The sequence below is a fragment of the Phragmites australis genome, chromosome 3 (assembly GCF_958298935.1).
Source record: "Phragmites australis chromosome 3, lpPhrAust1.1, whole genome shotgun sequence".
In the NCBI taxonomy this organism is placed as follows: domain Eukaryota; kingdom Viridiplantae; phylum Streptophyta; class Magnoliopsida; order Poales; family Poaceae; genus Phragmites; species Phragmites australis.
Genome location: NC_084923.1, coordinates 3,248,616 through 3,263,112, shown reverse-complemented (window position 1 = coordinate 3,263,112; position 14,497 = coordinate 3,248,616).

Here is a 14,497-nt window from a genome sequence, read left to right as displayed (position 1 = left end):
TGATCGCAACAAGGGCCTTCTGCATGCGTTGGACGTATTGCATGATAGCACAAACTACTCCATTGCATGACCTGATGTGGAGAGAAGGTGGTGCATGCGCCACTTGGGAGCAAACCTATACAGAAGATACCGTAGCAAGTCTCTTGTAAAGAAATTCGAAGGTTTGTGTCTGTAGAACCAGCATGCGAAGTTCAACGAGATATGAAGAGAATTAAATGAGACCACTCACAAGATGATGATAGATCAACAAGAACAGGAGGACCATCTGCGAACGTAAATAGTTAGGGGACAAACTATCATTAGCCGTTCACGTGCTATGTTTAGCCAGTGGATAGTGGGGAAGCCCGCGGAGCGATGTGCCATAATCCATGACACTCACAGTGCTAGGTTAGCACTTAGAATTTAAATGATCATATTGAACAATATCTTATACAAATAGGCATTCTAAATTTTTTTTATCCCATGTTAGGTACACCATCATGACAATAAATATAGCAAAGGCGTTCAACAATGTCCTAAAGGAAGTACGGGGCCTTCCGTTGTGTGCCATCATTGAGCTCATATTCTATAGAACGGCGGTTCGCACCTAAGGTGGAAACAATCTTATCCAGAAGGAAGAACAAGGCATACTTTCATCGAATGAGAATCTACGACATGGCCAAGAATGACTTCGAGGTTATGTGCCACCATAGGGTATAGCGCAGGGGACTCCATGCAGCAATGTCAACTTGGGCCTCACGAGGTGAAGTGCACATGCAATAAGCTAAAACTGCATCATATCATGTGCTCGCATATCTTAGCTGCTGCAGGGACATAGGTGATAATGATGGATCCCAGTACGTAGTACCGTACTTCATGATAGATGCATTGAGGAGCACATGGCTTCCAAATATACGGTCCTTCAACATCGAAAGTAGCTACAAAGTGATTGAGAGGCCTATGTGGGTACCTTATCCCCGAGCACGACACACGGATTCTAGAAGGCCTAGATTCACAAGGCTGCAAGGTGACATGGATAAAATAGATATTGTTGACAGTTTAAGCAAATACAAACTTTGCAAACAACCTAGCCATGACAGGAGGACATGCCCGACCCGACAGTAAACTATCATGCACTATCAAACTGTAGTGTTTTAGAGTTGTTGCATTTTATTGAACCATGAAGCTTGTAACATATTCTAATTTGGTATTCGCATGCTTATTGAACCATGAAGAGTGTAGTATATTCTTTTTTGTTATTCACATACGTATTGAACGATGAAGCTTGTAATATATTCATATTTGTTGTTCACCTACTTATTGAATCATATAGCTTGAAATCATTGTCATGGCTCATGCTGGTTTTCCTGAGATTCTTCAGTAGCGGTATGACGAGAACCATAGGGGACAGATGATTTTCACAGGGCAGCAGGTACCACAATTATATGTGATTTTTAATTCCAAGATAATTTGCTACTGACTCAATACATGTATTTGATACCTTTTGTAGTTCCTTCCATTGCGAGCACGGAGTGTCCACACGATTAAGGAGTTGAACTCTCAATTCCACGAGCCACTCTCACGAGCAGGCTTACTACCTTTCGCTCTCATGATGGCTGGAGCTCCCATGGCGGGTGGTGGCAGGACACCTCTCACGTCAATTGAGGAACCACTGCTAGCGGACAGGTCTCGTCGACCGGTGGTGTCCTGAGACGTACACATTCCATTTTCCTTTTAGCGAGATGGCCGTAACATTGAGAGACGTGGTCATGCTAACTGAGCTGCCAATCAGGGACGCCCCATTAGTAGTTCGCGACCAGCGAAGGAGCAGTGGAAGGGTTACGTTGAGGGCATGTAATTATTTTTTATATACTGCACTTCAAATATTGTAGTGCTATTCAAGCTTCATTGACCATTTGCATCTTGTAGGTTTGGTATACCATATGAAAAGATGGATGTTGGCTTCTCCATGTCCTGGATTTATGGGCTGTCATAGTTCGGTTCATGCCTACCAGATGCGGACGATGCTACAGTTATACAACACTATAAGTTGTACTTGTACGTCCTGCTGGGAGGCATCATGTTTTGCAACACGACAAGCGATTATGTCGTTCCTCATATTGTATGGTTAGCGAGTCAGCTCACTCACATCCTTATGAGCCGACATCTTACAGTTAGGGATATATTGTACTGGCTGCCACCTACAGAAGATTGTATGATACAACCCAACGATCAAAGAAGAAAGAATCCGTAACAGGTTGCCTACACCTCTTATAGCTATGGAGATGAAAGTACCTCCCGATTTGTCGGTCTTAGGTGCTCAAGAGCTACTATCTAGTCCACATCTCTAATGGCATTGCAAATGACATGAGGACTACGATGGGGTATCGGTGGGTGCATGCTAGGCTGAGATAGAGTCAACAATAAGACTATGGTAGCTACTCTCGGGTGATCAATGATTTGGACGTCCTTAGCGCAGATCTCGTGGAGTGGGATCCATGACGTATGGCACGAGTGGCCGAAATTGCGACTGGCGGGCTCATCGCATCATATAGTTGGCGTGACTCAGGCTTATGAATGACCAGATGCTTCTTGTTGTACATGAACAACGTGGAAGTGTATTCGCCTGAGCATGTACGGAGGCAGTTCGGGTACCGGCAGGTGGTACCAGTACCTCCCCCACGGGATGTCGGTCAGGCGCACGAGTAAGTGTGTTGTTGTAGGTAGCATTAGTATCTTAGGTGATCAATGTTAATATATTATAACTGTGTATGTCACGTACAGGAGAAGCGCACAGGGGGCCGGAGGCATGTGGGACTAGGCATCCTTGAATGTCGAGCACATATAGAGGTGGACAGAGTCAGCCGTAGTGGATATCGTCGTTCCCGCTGGACAATACGATGATGGCACCTACTGGGAGTATCTTTCGTGGTACCATCCACGCACGCATGCCACCTTACTCAGCAGACTTGTACAGCCGGTCACCAGACCATTCTCCGAGAATCGTGCCCGCCTTCTTCATGTTGTGGTAGGTGATGCGGTACTCATAACGATTTCCATTGGTTAAACCTCCGTATTACTAACATGACCCTCATCTTATACAGACCGAAGAGGCGTACGCGGTGCATACGCAGGTGGAGCAAGCTTGTGGGGAACCAAGCGTGTCATCAACACAGAGGGATCGGAACCCTCTCCGAGAGTACATGAGGATGAGAGGGTCCCGTTTCCTATCCGCTATACATGGTCTAGGTGGTTGTGACCCGCGTTGGAGGGGGTATGACATACCAGTAGTGGACTCGTCCCGTGCCTCCCACAAAAGGCGCTCGTCCAGTGCTCGCGATGAACCTGTTCGCGCACAGTCGTGGGAGGCACCTTCGGTTTCAGAGCATCATGTGTCACACCCGGTGCTGAGGACATGGAGTGCATGCAGGAGTCTAAGCCCAAGTAGTGTACATTGGGTTCGCAGGCCCCCAGTGGACACAACCTCCTCATACTACGATGACACATTCGCTTGCAACTTCGATACATCATGAGAATGTTGTTGACTGTACGCAGCAAAAACCTAACTAGAGCGGTACGTATGATTTTGACTGGGTTGTTGCAATGCAGACCACAAGCTTCACCGATCTCCTCAGCGGCACCCCCAATATCCCAATGCACCTAGGGGTTCACATTGATACCAGCAGGGCGAGCCTTCGGGACACCGAACTCCATCAGAGCACGTTCTAGGGGCGTCGACACTTCCTTATGAGGACCCGTCATCATAGTACATGCAGTGCTGAGTTAGCGGCTCTGGATACACGTTCAGTAGGGGTCACATAGGGCAGGACGATGATGATGACAGGCAAGGGGACATGAGGCAGGGGCCAGCGCAGGCAGCTGGGATGAGGGCCACACACCCGCCAGACGCTTACACTCCTGAGGACTGCGTGCGTAATCATCGTCATCGTTGAGGAGGCAGTGTTGTTGTTCGGTGTACTTGTAATTCTTTATGACACATGTATTATTCACTATAATATAGTAGTCAGTCATATTATGTCTTATTCATTGTATTGTTGTTGTAATTACTATTCATTTATCTAATATTTGTCAAATAATTTTAGCATATAACTTTATTTAGTAGTTATTTCTTAAGCATGGTTACATTTCAATTATGATATTTAATATTAGTTTAATGTTTCTTAAATAATTAGGGCTTCGTGCTTTTGTGCGGAGCTAGAATTTTGCAGTCAAGTATCAATAAATCAAGGGGCAAATCCTTATATGCCATCGCTAAAACTCACAAATCCCTTATATGCCATCACGTGTCTATGACATGCGGGGTCACCACAGACAATGACACATGGGGCCTAATGACATATCGGGGATTTAAGTTTTAGCCATCGGCATATAGGGATTTATCCTATAAATCTATGGTAGGATATTCTACTATATGCTTTCTATGGACACCTACAATGATCGATATAGCACTTAATGCTTCATTGCTGTTGTGCGTGGAGGAAAGAAGACCCCTTCAAGGAAAACAACATAATCCAAGCCACGTCCAAATTGCATGCAAGACCATTCTGCTATGCGTTAACGGCTCCACTCCAACATGTAACCACTTACGACCTTAGGGCCCTCTTGCACGAGCGTCGTCAAGGGTACCTAAGGATGTGCGAACTAGCCGATCATCCTTTTGTGCTAGATTTCTCTAGGAGGCAAAGAAGGATATTAATATTGCCCAACCAGTATGCATCCCACACTCAGATTCATTTTCTATTTGATTTCTATACTTACCTTTTTATTATTATTCGAATGCTCCTCTTTTGCGTTAGGCGTTCCCGGAAGACGCGGAGTTGATCAACCAAGAAATCCTAAACTTCTTCGCATAGAAGATGATGAAGATCAGTGAACCTAAGAGGTACAAGGCCGACCTCTATTATTCACGTAGAAAATGATGAGGATGATGCGGATGATGATTTCATGCCACCAATGTCTCGACGTTCAAGGAGCAATACAGAAGAAGGTTCAAGAAACAATACAAGAGGACGTCCACACACCTCATCGAGATGGCATAAGAACAACATCAAAATAGGACATGCTCGTACGGTGATCGCTCAAGATGATCACGATGACGATGATTTCATGCCACAACGACGCCTCCCTCTGAGGCCTACATCTCTGAGAGACACTGATGACCCTGAAGATGATGGTGGATCTGCTTGTACCCGTCATTACAACTACCCATCACCACCTCAGAGATGACAACCATCTTACCCTGACAGTATTGACTGGCACAATGAGCATTCTTCCACTATTTTTCGTAGATACTTTCCTCCGCCATCTTGAGATGATCTAGGTATTCAGCATCTATCCACTATGCACTATGAACTATGCAAATGCTCATGAAAAGTCACCACTCTGTATATATCATTTCCCCTCTATGCAAATAAACATGTACGAATCAATTATTGCTGCTGAGACACGTGACCTTATCCTTTCTTCTATAAAACCACGCATCTTTCTCTCTCTGTTGTAACATTGTTCAAAGCATCACATGCAAACACAAACTGCTGCAACCACACTCTACTGCCAGCACAACACCTCTGTCATGAGTCAAGCTTTAGACATGAACAACACAAATGGCTTAAGCATGTCATTAAGCATCATAAACATCATTGGCATCATGCTTAATTGTTTTGGTGATTTATGAGCATGCATTTTCAATTAAACATAAATTGTGAAAATCAATGTTAATTGGTGCATTGTTAAGAAACTCAAAATATTTCTATACAACATAGGGTTGAAAACTATTTTAGAAATTAGTCCCTGTCATGTAAAGAATATAAATGAATTTTTCCAAATTTTTGGGAATTATTTTGAAGGCATAAAAATTATCACAAGTTAGAAAAGGTTGCATATTTGGTGAATTTTAGTTTGAAATTGGATCAGGCATTTTGGGTCAAACCAGTTAAAATAGGTTGCACATGAATTGTAGTTTCACACAAAATTTGTCCCATGATTTTTCAAGCAAGGGAAGATATTCTTTTGAATAGAAGAAGTGGAGATGATATTTTCTTTAGTCAGTCACTGTTCATCGGCCCCACGTGCCATCCCTCTCTCTTCCTCTCACCTCCTCTCACTCGCCGGGCTCTGCTCTGGGGCGGCTGCCGATTTCCTTGACTTTGGAGGCCAGCCACGTCGTCAGTCGAGTCGAGCATGGCGCCGTGATCCTTCCCGAGGTGCTGGCGTCGCCCTTATCTCCTCCCCCTCGCTCTCTTTGCTCTCCTCTCTCTCTCACTCAGCCGCCCAGTCTAGAGCAAAGCAGAGCGCCTCGACACGGCTGCCGCCCAAATCTGCAGCGCTCGAGCATGAATCCGTCGAGCCCGAGCTGCAAGAAGCAAGAGAGAGAGAACCCAGGGAGCATCACCGACCGCCTCTCACGCGAATTCCACCCTTCTCCGGTCGGAATCACCACGCGGGCGTCGTTTTCCTCGGCGCCGGCCAAGTGACTCCACCCCTCACCGTCGAAACCGCCAGTCTGAAGCTTCTCCGCCCCGACCAATCATGCGGTGAGCTTCTCCTCGCTCACCTCTTCCTTTTGCGCGCATTCGTTTCATTTGGGCCCGACGCCGGCGTGGCTCTCCGCGAGAGCCGAGCGCCGCCGCCCATGGCCGCACGTCGCCGGTTGTGCTCCGGTCGGACCCACGGCCGATGGGCACACCGTTGAGTCCACATGTCTGCGTTGATATTGTAGGAGTGCTCGGCCAGGTCGATTACGCCGCCGTTTGGCTGCCGGTGTGCTTGACCGAGCCGCCGTCGTTGATTGCCGCTGTTTGTCGTCGATGGCAGCCCTCCGATCGTCGCCGGCGACAACACGTCCCTCAATCGAGTCCCCCCATGTCACACTGGTGCTGCCGGTGCCCCCCGCTGACAGCGTTGTGCTGCCGTTCGCCGCTGGCGAGTTCGCCGTGCCGTCGGTACTATGCCGCCCTGCGCTCGTTCGATTTTGACCCGTGGTCAAACCGGCCACTTAGGTCTGATTGGGTACCATATAAAAGCAATTTGGTTCGATAGATATATATAATTAAAAACCATATTTAATTATTTATATGCACGGTTTCAATTTTGGCCTAACGGATATAAATGTACGCATGTAACCTGACTTGACAGATGCAGGAGTCTGCATTCTCTCATACAGACAGGTTCACTTGAGAGTATCATAAAATCATTTTTATACGAGTAATCAATCATAGTCTCAAATCTAGCATCCGCTCGTATACCTCAGATTCAGTCAACCAAACAGAAACTCAACTCAGTTTATTCGAACAAATACAAACAACCAAACACTCTTCTTTTTAATAAATATAACTACGCTTAACCTACATATATAATATATACAATCAACATCTATACGAATAACTAAGCACACACTTAGGTTCCAACCCTGGCAGTCGTGGTGCTACACAGCACTCGTTAGATTTGCTTGGTCCCTTTGTTGGAGCGGTATTGCGATTCAGATCCAATGTTGCCTGATAAAATTGTTTTATATGCACTATTAATACTCCTTCCGTTTCGTGATATTTGTCTATGGTCTTGGAGTATATATCTTAAATTGTTTGTTTATTGCGGTAACTAAAGATGTTTTATGGTCTATTTTACTGCTATGTCCTTGAGTACATGCATGCCTTTACTCCAATACTGGTGAGTTACTTGCTCTCATCCTTGCATTGATTAAGGGTAGTATGATCATCTCATTGTATTTTTTTACTCGATTTTAGTATTTTTTTTGTTTGTATGTAATGGTGTGTGTTGATAAATATTGCGAGACGGAGGGAGTATAAAATTTCGTGGATTATTACTATGCGGTTAATTGCATCCATTTATTGCTAATAAACTCAATATTTTGTTATTGGAGTGAGCAATGATAGGCTGTCGGACCTCGGAGCCGGAGAGCAGTAGTGGTAGTGTGATTTTTTTAATATATTTTTTAAATTTAAAATTTAAAAATATATATGTTCGTTTTTAAATTTTACAATCCTATACCCTGTCGCACTTTTGCAATATAGACATATATATTTATAACCTTTTGATTTAAAAATAAAAATAAAAAATCACAGTGGTCCACCTGTACTGCGTCACATCGGTGGGACCAAGCGTGCTTAGCCGTGTGGAATTCGAAAATCGAAATGTCGGGAGTGCAGTCAAAGTCAATCTTTTGGCTCATTTGGGCCATGCCTCAGTTTGACCTACCTATCCGGCACCGACACTCTATGGCAAGTGGGCCGAACTTCAGTAGACCACTGCAACGGCCCATGCTTGTCAGGAATAGGCGAGGCTAACTTAGGTAGAAACTACTCGAAAGGTAGCAACTCACGTCGCAGTCAGTGGCAGCGACCGGCGAGTGAGTGGTCAACAGCATGTCGGCAGGCAGGCCATGTTTTCCACTTACAGCTCTGGACCTTCTGGCACAAGTTCCACGGTCACAGCAGCCTAAACCTTCCGTGCCGGCGTGGCATCGCTCAGCACGCGGTGGCCCTGGCCGGACGGCGACGAGCGCGGTTGGCACACGCGTTCCGCTCGAGCCAGCGCGCGGTTCACTGCACCCCGTGCTTTTTTTTCTCCCGGGCGTTGGCCGTTGGGCCAAGCGACGATGCCTTGACGTCGTGCGCGCACTGCGCATCAGAGCATGTACTCACATGAGATGCTTATGTCCAGTACAGTAATATATGTATTTAGGTAAAGTTTAATGTGTTTACTTTAACATCGTTATTTAATTATATTAATGTTAATAAGATAGCTAATCATTTTTAAGTATATATAGCCTTTTTATTAAAATTTATAATTTTTATATAAATATTTAATATTCTCTTTTTTAAAACACCTAGCCATAGCACCTATCTGGAGATCGGAAGAAGGAACTGCCTTTGTGGGGTTTGTGACCACCGACCAGCGAAGCATTGTTGACATACAAGATATCTGGTCTCGGTGGGCTCCAAGAAACTATAGCTATGATGAAGGGCCATGGCGCGCATAGCCACGCTCCAGCATAAATCTGTTAGTTCTACGGAAGAGTCTGTTACTCCTTGCAGCAACACATAATTGCAAGCCTCCTAGGTCGGATGGACAATATGAGATCAGAGCAAACTCATTATAATATGTCCGTAGGAATAAAACTGAAACTTTTTTTAAACGACTGGGCACAGTAAATACCGGTTTCTATTAATAAAGAAGAAATAAATACAAGCATAACCCTCAAATGCTGCATATAGAAAAAGATAAAGGCAATGACTTAATTGGCGGAACGACCAAAAACTAGCAACACTTAACTACCACAGCAGTGGGACAAAGCAAACCACCACTAAAAGCAAGATCAAAGTGACCTTGCCTCCTCACGACTCGTGATTAACTGATTACGTTGCAAAGATAGCACGACCACGATATTAGCAATCTAGCTCTTAACAGGGAAGTATGACAACTCATAGCCTCACGTAAGTTTGAAGGCTGACAGCGAAGATGATTCGAGAGAGCTCCTTCGGTGACAGTGGTGGAGATTACAGTGAAAATGGCCATATTATATAATGATTGTAATTTTAGTGATTAATTACAACATAGTCGATAGGACTAACATATTTATCAAATGTATATTTTAATAGGTCTCATATATGCACTACATAAAGAAGCTACCGTAGCCAGGATAAAGTTTGGTTGAATTAGAGAAGTCCCAAGAAAAATATACTCATCGGATGGTCCGGTGCTAAGGAATCTACACGTTGGAGCAATTCTGATAGGAGATGAGGAATGACTTCACCGGATGATCCGGTGTTCAATTGGTAGTTTACATCGGAGCATTTTGCTTTTGTGCAGACGAAATTCAATGAAACGGAAGGTTCGGTGATCAGTGAGGATGCACGATAGACTATTTCTTGTAGAGAAGAATCTAAGCACAAAAGAACGAAGATCAACGCACCAGAAGGTCCGACGTCTGTGTTATACACACTTGATTCTTCACACCGGAGTATTTCCTGCAGAAGCATTTTCAAGAGTTGAAGATAGAAGAATACCTCACCGGATGGTCTGGTGATAGATGATGTGTACACCGGATACTTACAACGGAGCAATTTACATAGAGAGACTGCAGAGGCTCAGATAGCTCAAATGTACTCACCGGATAGTCCGGTGATAGAGATGAAATATACACCAGAGTGTCTGATGTTCATAAAGGCTTTGAGTGGGGGTTCCAACAGTTAGTTTCTGAGGTTATACTCATCCGATGATCCGGTGTTAAAACTACTGTTCTCACTGGATTATCCGGTGTTAACCGCTTTTCTAAGCTGTTGAGAAAATAGTTAGTTGGCAGGTTTAAGGCTATAAATACCCCTCCACTCAGTCATTTGAATGGGCTGGAGTCCAGAGAAACATAGAGACACTTGAGAAGATATTCAAGCTACCAAACTTCTTAATGTGATCATCCAAGGCAATTAAGCACACGTTTAGTGAGTGATTAGCGCTTATAGGCCTAGAGAGAGTGTTGCTAGGTGATTGCTGCTTAGAGAGTGGATCAAAGAGTGATCCTCTGGGTGGTACGTTGGCGCTTTAGAGTCTTGGTGACTTACCGGTACCTTGAGCCGAAGTTGCCCAAGCTTGTTGACCCTCCTACTTGATGTGGAGTGACGATAAGACACGTGTTCGGGGATGCGAAGACTCTTGCCTTGGAGGCTCAAGCTCTGAAGTGAAGAGGACGATAAGTGATCGGGAGAAAGGCTAGTGGTGAGATCTTACCTTTGTGGCTTGGTGTTTTATCCGGGTTGAGACCTTATCTTTGTGACTTAGTGACTCAAGAGCCACGACTGGAAGAGTCTTGATGACTAGGAGCATATCCTTGGTGGAGCTCCAACGTGGACTTGGAGTGGTATTCATGCCATCAATACCATGGGATAAAAATCTTTTGTGCCGAGCTAGTTTTCTCCACTGTCTTGACGCTTTCGCATTTACATTCTTTCAATCTACCTTTGTGCATTTACTTTCCTAGAGTAGTTTACTATCATTGATATAGGTTGCAAATCTTTTGAGCGGTAGAATAGACACACTAGATAAACTTAGATCATATTTAGATAGAAATTGATATAGGTTTATCTTGTGAAGTTTTTAGAGTCAATTAGATTAATTTTTAAACATCCTAATTCACCACCCCCTCTTAGGATGTCATCGATCCATTTAAAGATCCATCAAATTTGACTTGAAACTTCAAAGCAAGGTAGGCACTGCGGCGAATCAATGACCTATCATAAGACCTTTGTTGATGTCTTGTCGGTGCCGTCAACAGCGGTAAAGGCTATAGTTGAGTGGAAGGGGCTCCGCGACAGAGCCCTCGACGACGGACTTCACAGAGAGTGGGTGCTTAGTCATATTGGCTAAGTCTAGAGCAGGCACAACAGGGATATCCAAATAGCATTCCAGAATCTCTAAGAGGTAACCTTCAGGTGGTTGCGCAAAGTCATCAGTGGTCAACTGGGCAACATTAGCCACAACTGGGGGCATGTGGTAGGGTGATGAATTGGAGCAATGTTTGCTCCACAGGCAACTCTTGGTGCTCGTATGCATCAGAGGTCTATGAGGGCATTGCATCCACCTCATTGATGACCGGAAGCTCACAATCATCTAAAATTGCAACAGACGTAGATGCAGTTCCGCACGACAACTACTTCATGGGTGACTCATGGTGCTTAAGTGCAACAGAGGTTCTTGAGGACACCACATCCACCTCATTGGCGATGGGAAGCTCACAGTCATTCTGATCCGCTGCGACCGTAGACGCCGCCATGTGCAAAAAAGGACCCCTAGAGGGCGTGCAAGCCACCATGAGTGCAGCGAAGAAGGATATGGTCGGTGAGCATCAAACTGGAGAAGAAGGGCCAAAGAGCCCAACCATGTTGGTGGCAAAGGGATAATCGCTTGACACCTACATGTGCTCTGGGTGATTGGCCACACGTGCTAGCCGCAGTTTGATTATAGAGACCTCTTCTCTGAGGGTGCATACTGCATATTCCAAATGGGTTGCAAGCAATTCCCAGAATTCTAAGCACTTCACTTCCTTAAGGTGAGACACGATCAGCGGTTGGAGGTTTGAACAAAGTGACTCCACCAGAGGCGCAATCACCGATTGAAGACTTGTGGTGGGAAAACCATGTGTGGCATAGCAAAGGCCACCACCGGTAGCATTGGAGATGACGTCACCGCCACACCTAGCACAGTGGCTAGGCGAAGGTAGCAGTGGAGCACGATGCACACTTGGTGGGGGCATAGCCACTATGTCCGCCCAGCTCTGAGCTTGCTGAAGATGATGAGGTTGGGCGGACGGGGAGCGAGAACCCAGGCAGTATAGGGAGATCGGAGGTGGCAATATCACTCCCTATGCTTGGGTTGACAACAACATATGCAGTGGAAGGAGTCTCGACAAGCGCTAACTTGATGGTCACGGGCAAGACAATGGTAGCATCTACCTTGAGCCCACCTTTTGAAGGGGAGACTACGCTCCGCCTGCATCTTGGTTGGTGGTGAAGATGATTGCACGATGCGGCGCGGAGATGAGCCATTGGGATGGCGACCCTCTGCCTGGGCCCCACAGGGGTGGTGCCTCACGAGGAGGGGGACGACATAACCCCACCTCACATGCCAACTCAGAAGCAAATTAGGCGACGAGGTCGATGCGTTCAAAATGGCGCTAATTACCCAATAGGTAGTGGCGCTAGATCTTCAAAGTGTGCACCATTGCAGTGAGCTCTAAGTCATGGGTCGGATAGTTCTCTTCATGGCACTTGAATTTTTGTAAGGCATAAGCAACGACTCTTCCCTCTTGCATAAGGACACAGTCAAGGCCGATGCAGGAAGCGTCGCAATAGAAGTCAAAGCCCTTGTCCACATCAGGCTGAGCAAGAACGGGGGCGGTCGTGAGCAGTTTCTTTAAGGTCTAAAAAGCTGACTCACAATCATTTGACCACTCGAACACACTTCCTTATTTCAAGAGCTTAGTCATGGGTTTGGCAATCTTGGAGTTGAGGCTATTGACAAAGCAGTATTGCTTTTGCTCGTCGGTGTTGACCTCATCCGGAGCATATTATGCAAGATGGTTGAACACCTGCACGTACTCCATCACCGCTCTGCCTCCTTGCTTGAGGTCCATGAACTCCTGTCGCTTGATCTCCATAAGGCAATAAGGAATGTGGAAACCACAGAATGCCTGGCGGAATTCCGCCAAAGATACCCAGTGATTGGTGGGGTGCACAGCAAAAAAATTGGACCACAACACGCCCGTCGCACCCTGGAGCTGATAGGCGGCAAAGAGCACCTTCTCGTGGTCTTTGCATCTGAGGAGAGAAATCCGAGAAGTCGTCTTGGCGCCCGACCCCACCTCCTCCTTGAGGGGTCGTGTTGCGCACGAGAGCCTCGAGAAGCGTCGTCTGAGCTTGACAATTCTGCTCAATTTGCATGAGCACATTCGCCATACTTGATGGTGGGGGCGGTTGAGGGTTGTTCTCATTGGAACCCTCGGGAAGGTCACCAAAGTTTTTGCGGGTTCTCATCTGTTTCAACAATAATACGGAGAGGGAAAAGTCAAATTCTGACATAGCCTAAAAGCATTCACCGAATAACATTTGCTTAGACCTGTAATACCATGTATATGGAAATATGCATTGACATGAGCAACAGGGAAAAATGAATGCACGCTCGATTCTTGTCTACCATTTCTTTCTCGAGTGCATCTCTCCAGAATAAACATCAAGATCACATGCAATTGTATATATTCAATGATTACCAAACATCACCCTTCACGCGAGAAAGAATAAGAGGCGCGAACGATGCTTGTACATCATGCCACACAAGCGACAATTCATACGTTGTTACCAACGTATTCACTTCTTGTACCGTCGTATTACGGAACACCTCATGTAAACGTCACATGAGTAGACGACCATATCTACCATCATATGGTCGATGTTCATATGTTATTGTTAACGTATTCGCTTCCCGTACCATCACCGTACGGAACATACCGAGCCCCTGCCTCGCACCAGTTAAGCCCTCAATATTAACCGCCATCAGGAGGTGTTTCTTACCTTCTTTGTCGATGCAACATAAACCATAAATGCATAAAAATGCGAAAACAGCACTTAAGCGCCACTCATATCAACATATTACACTTAGAGGTATAATATAGCATTTCCATACATATTGGTAAGAGTAGGCACATGTAAACTTTAGTGAGCTACTTAGTGAAGTTAACACACTTACTAAACAACGTCTTAGTCATGTTTAGACTACTTAATTAAACTAAGCTCTAATACTATGTTGTGAGGTACCGTCCAAATAATATTTTAATTAATCATCAGAAGGATCATTATTCATAATCACAACCTCGACGATTAATCAAAATATCATCTCGGTAGTCCCGGCACATGTTTTGTGCCCAAGATTAGAACACGTGTCTTTCCAACATAAACAATCATAAACAAGTTTAATAAAGAGCGAGTAATTA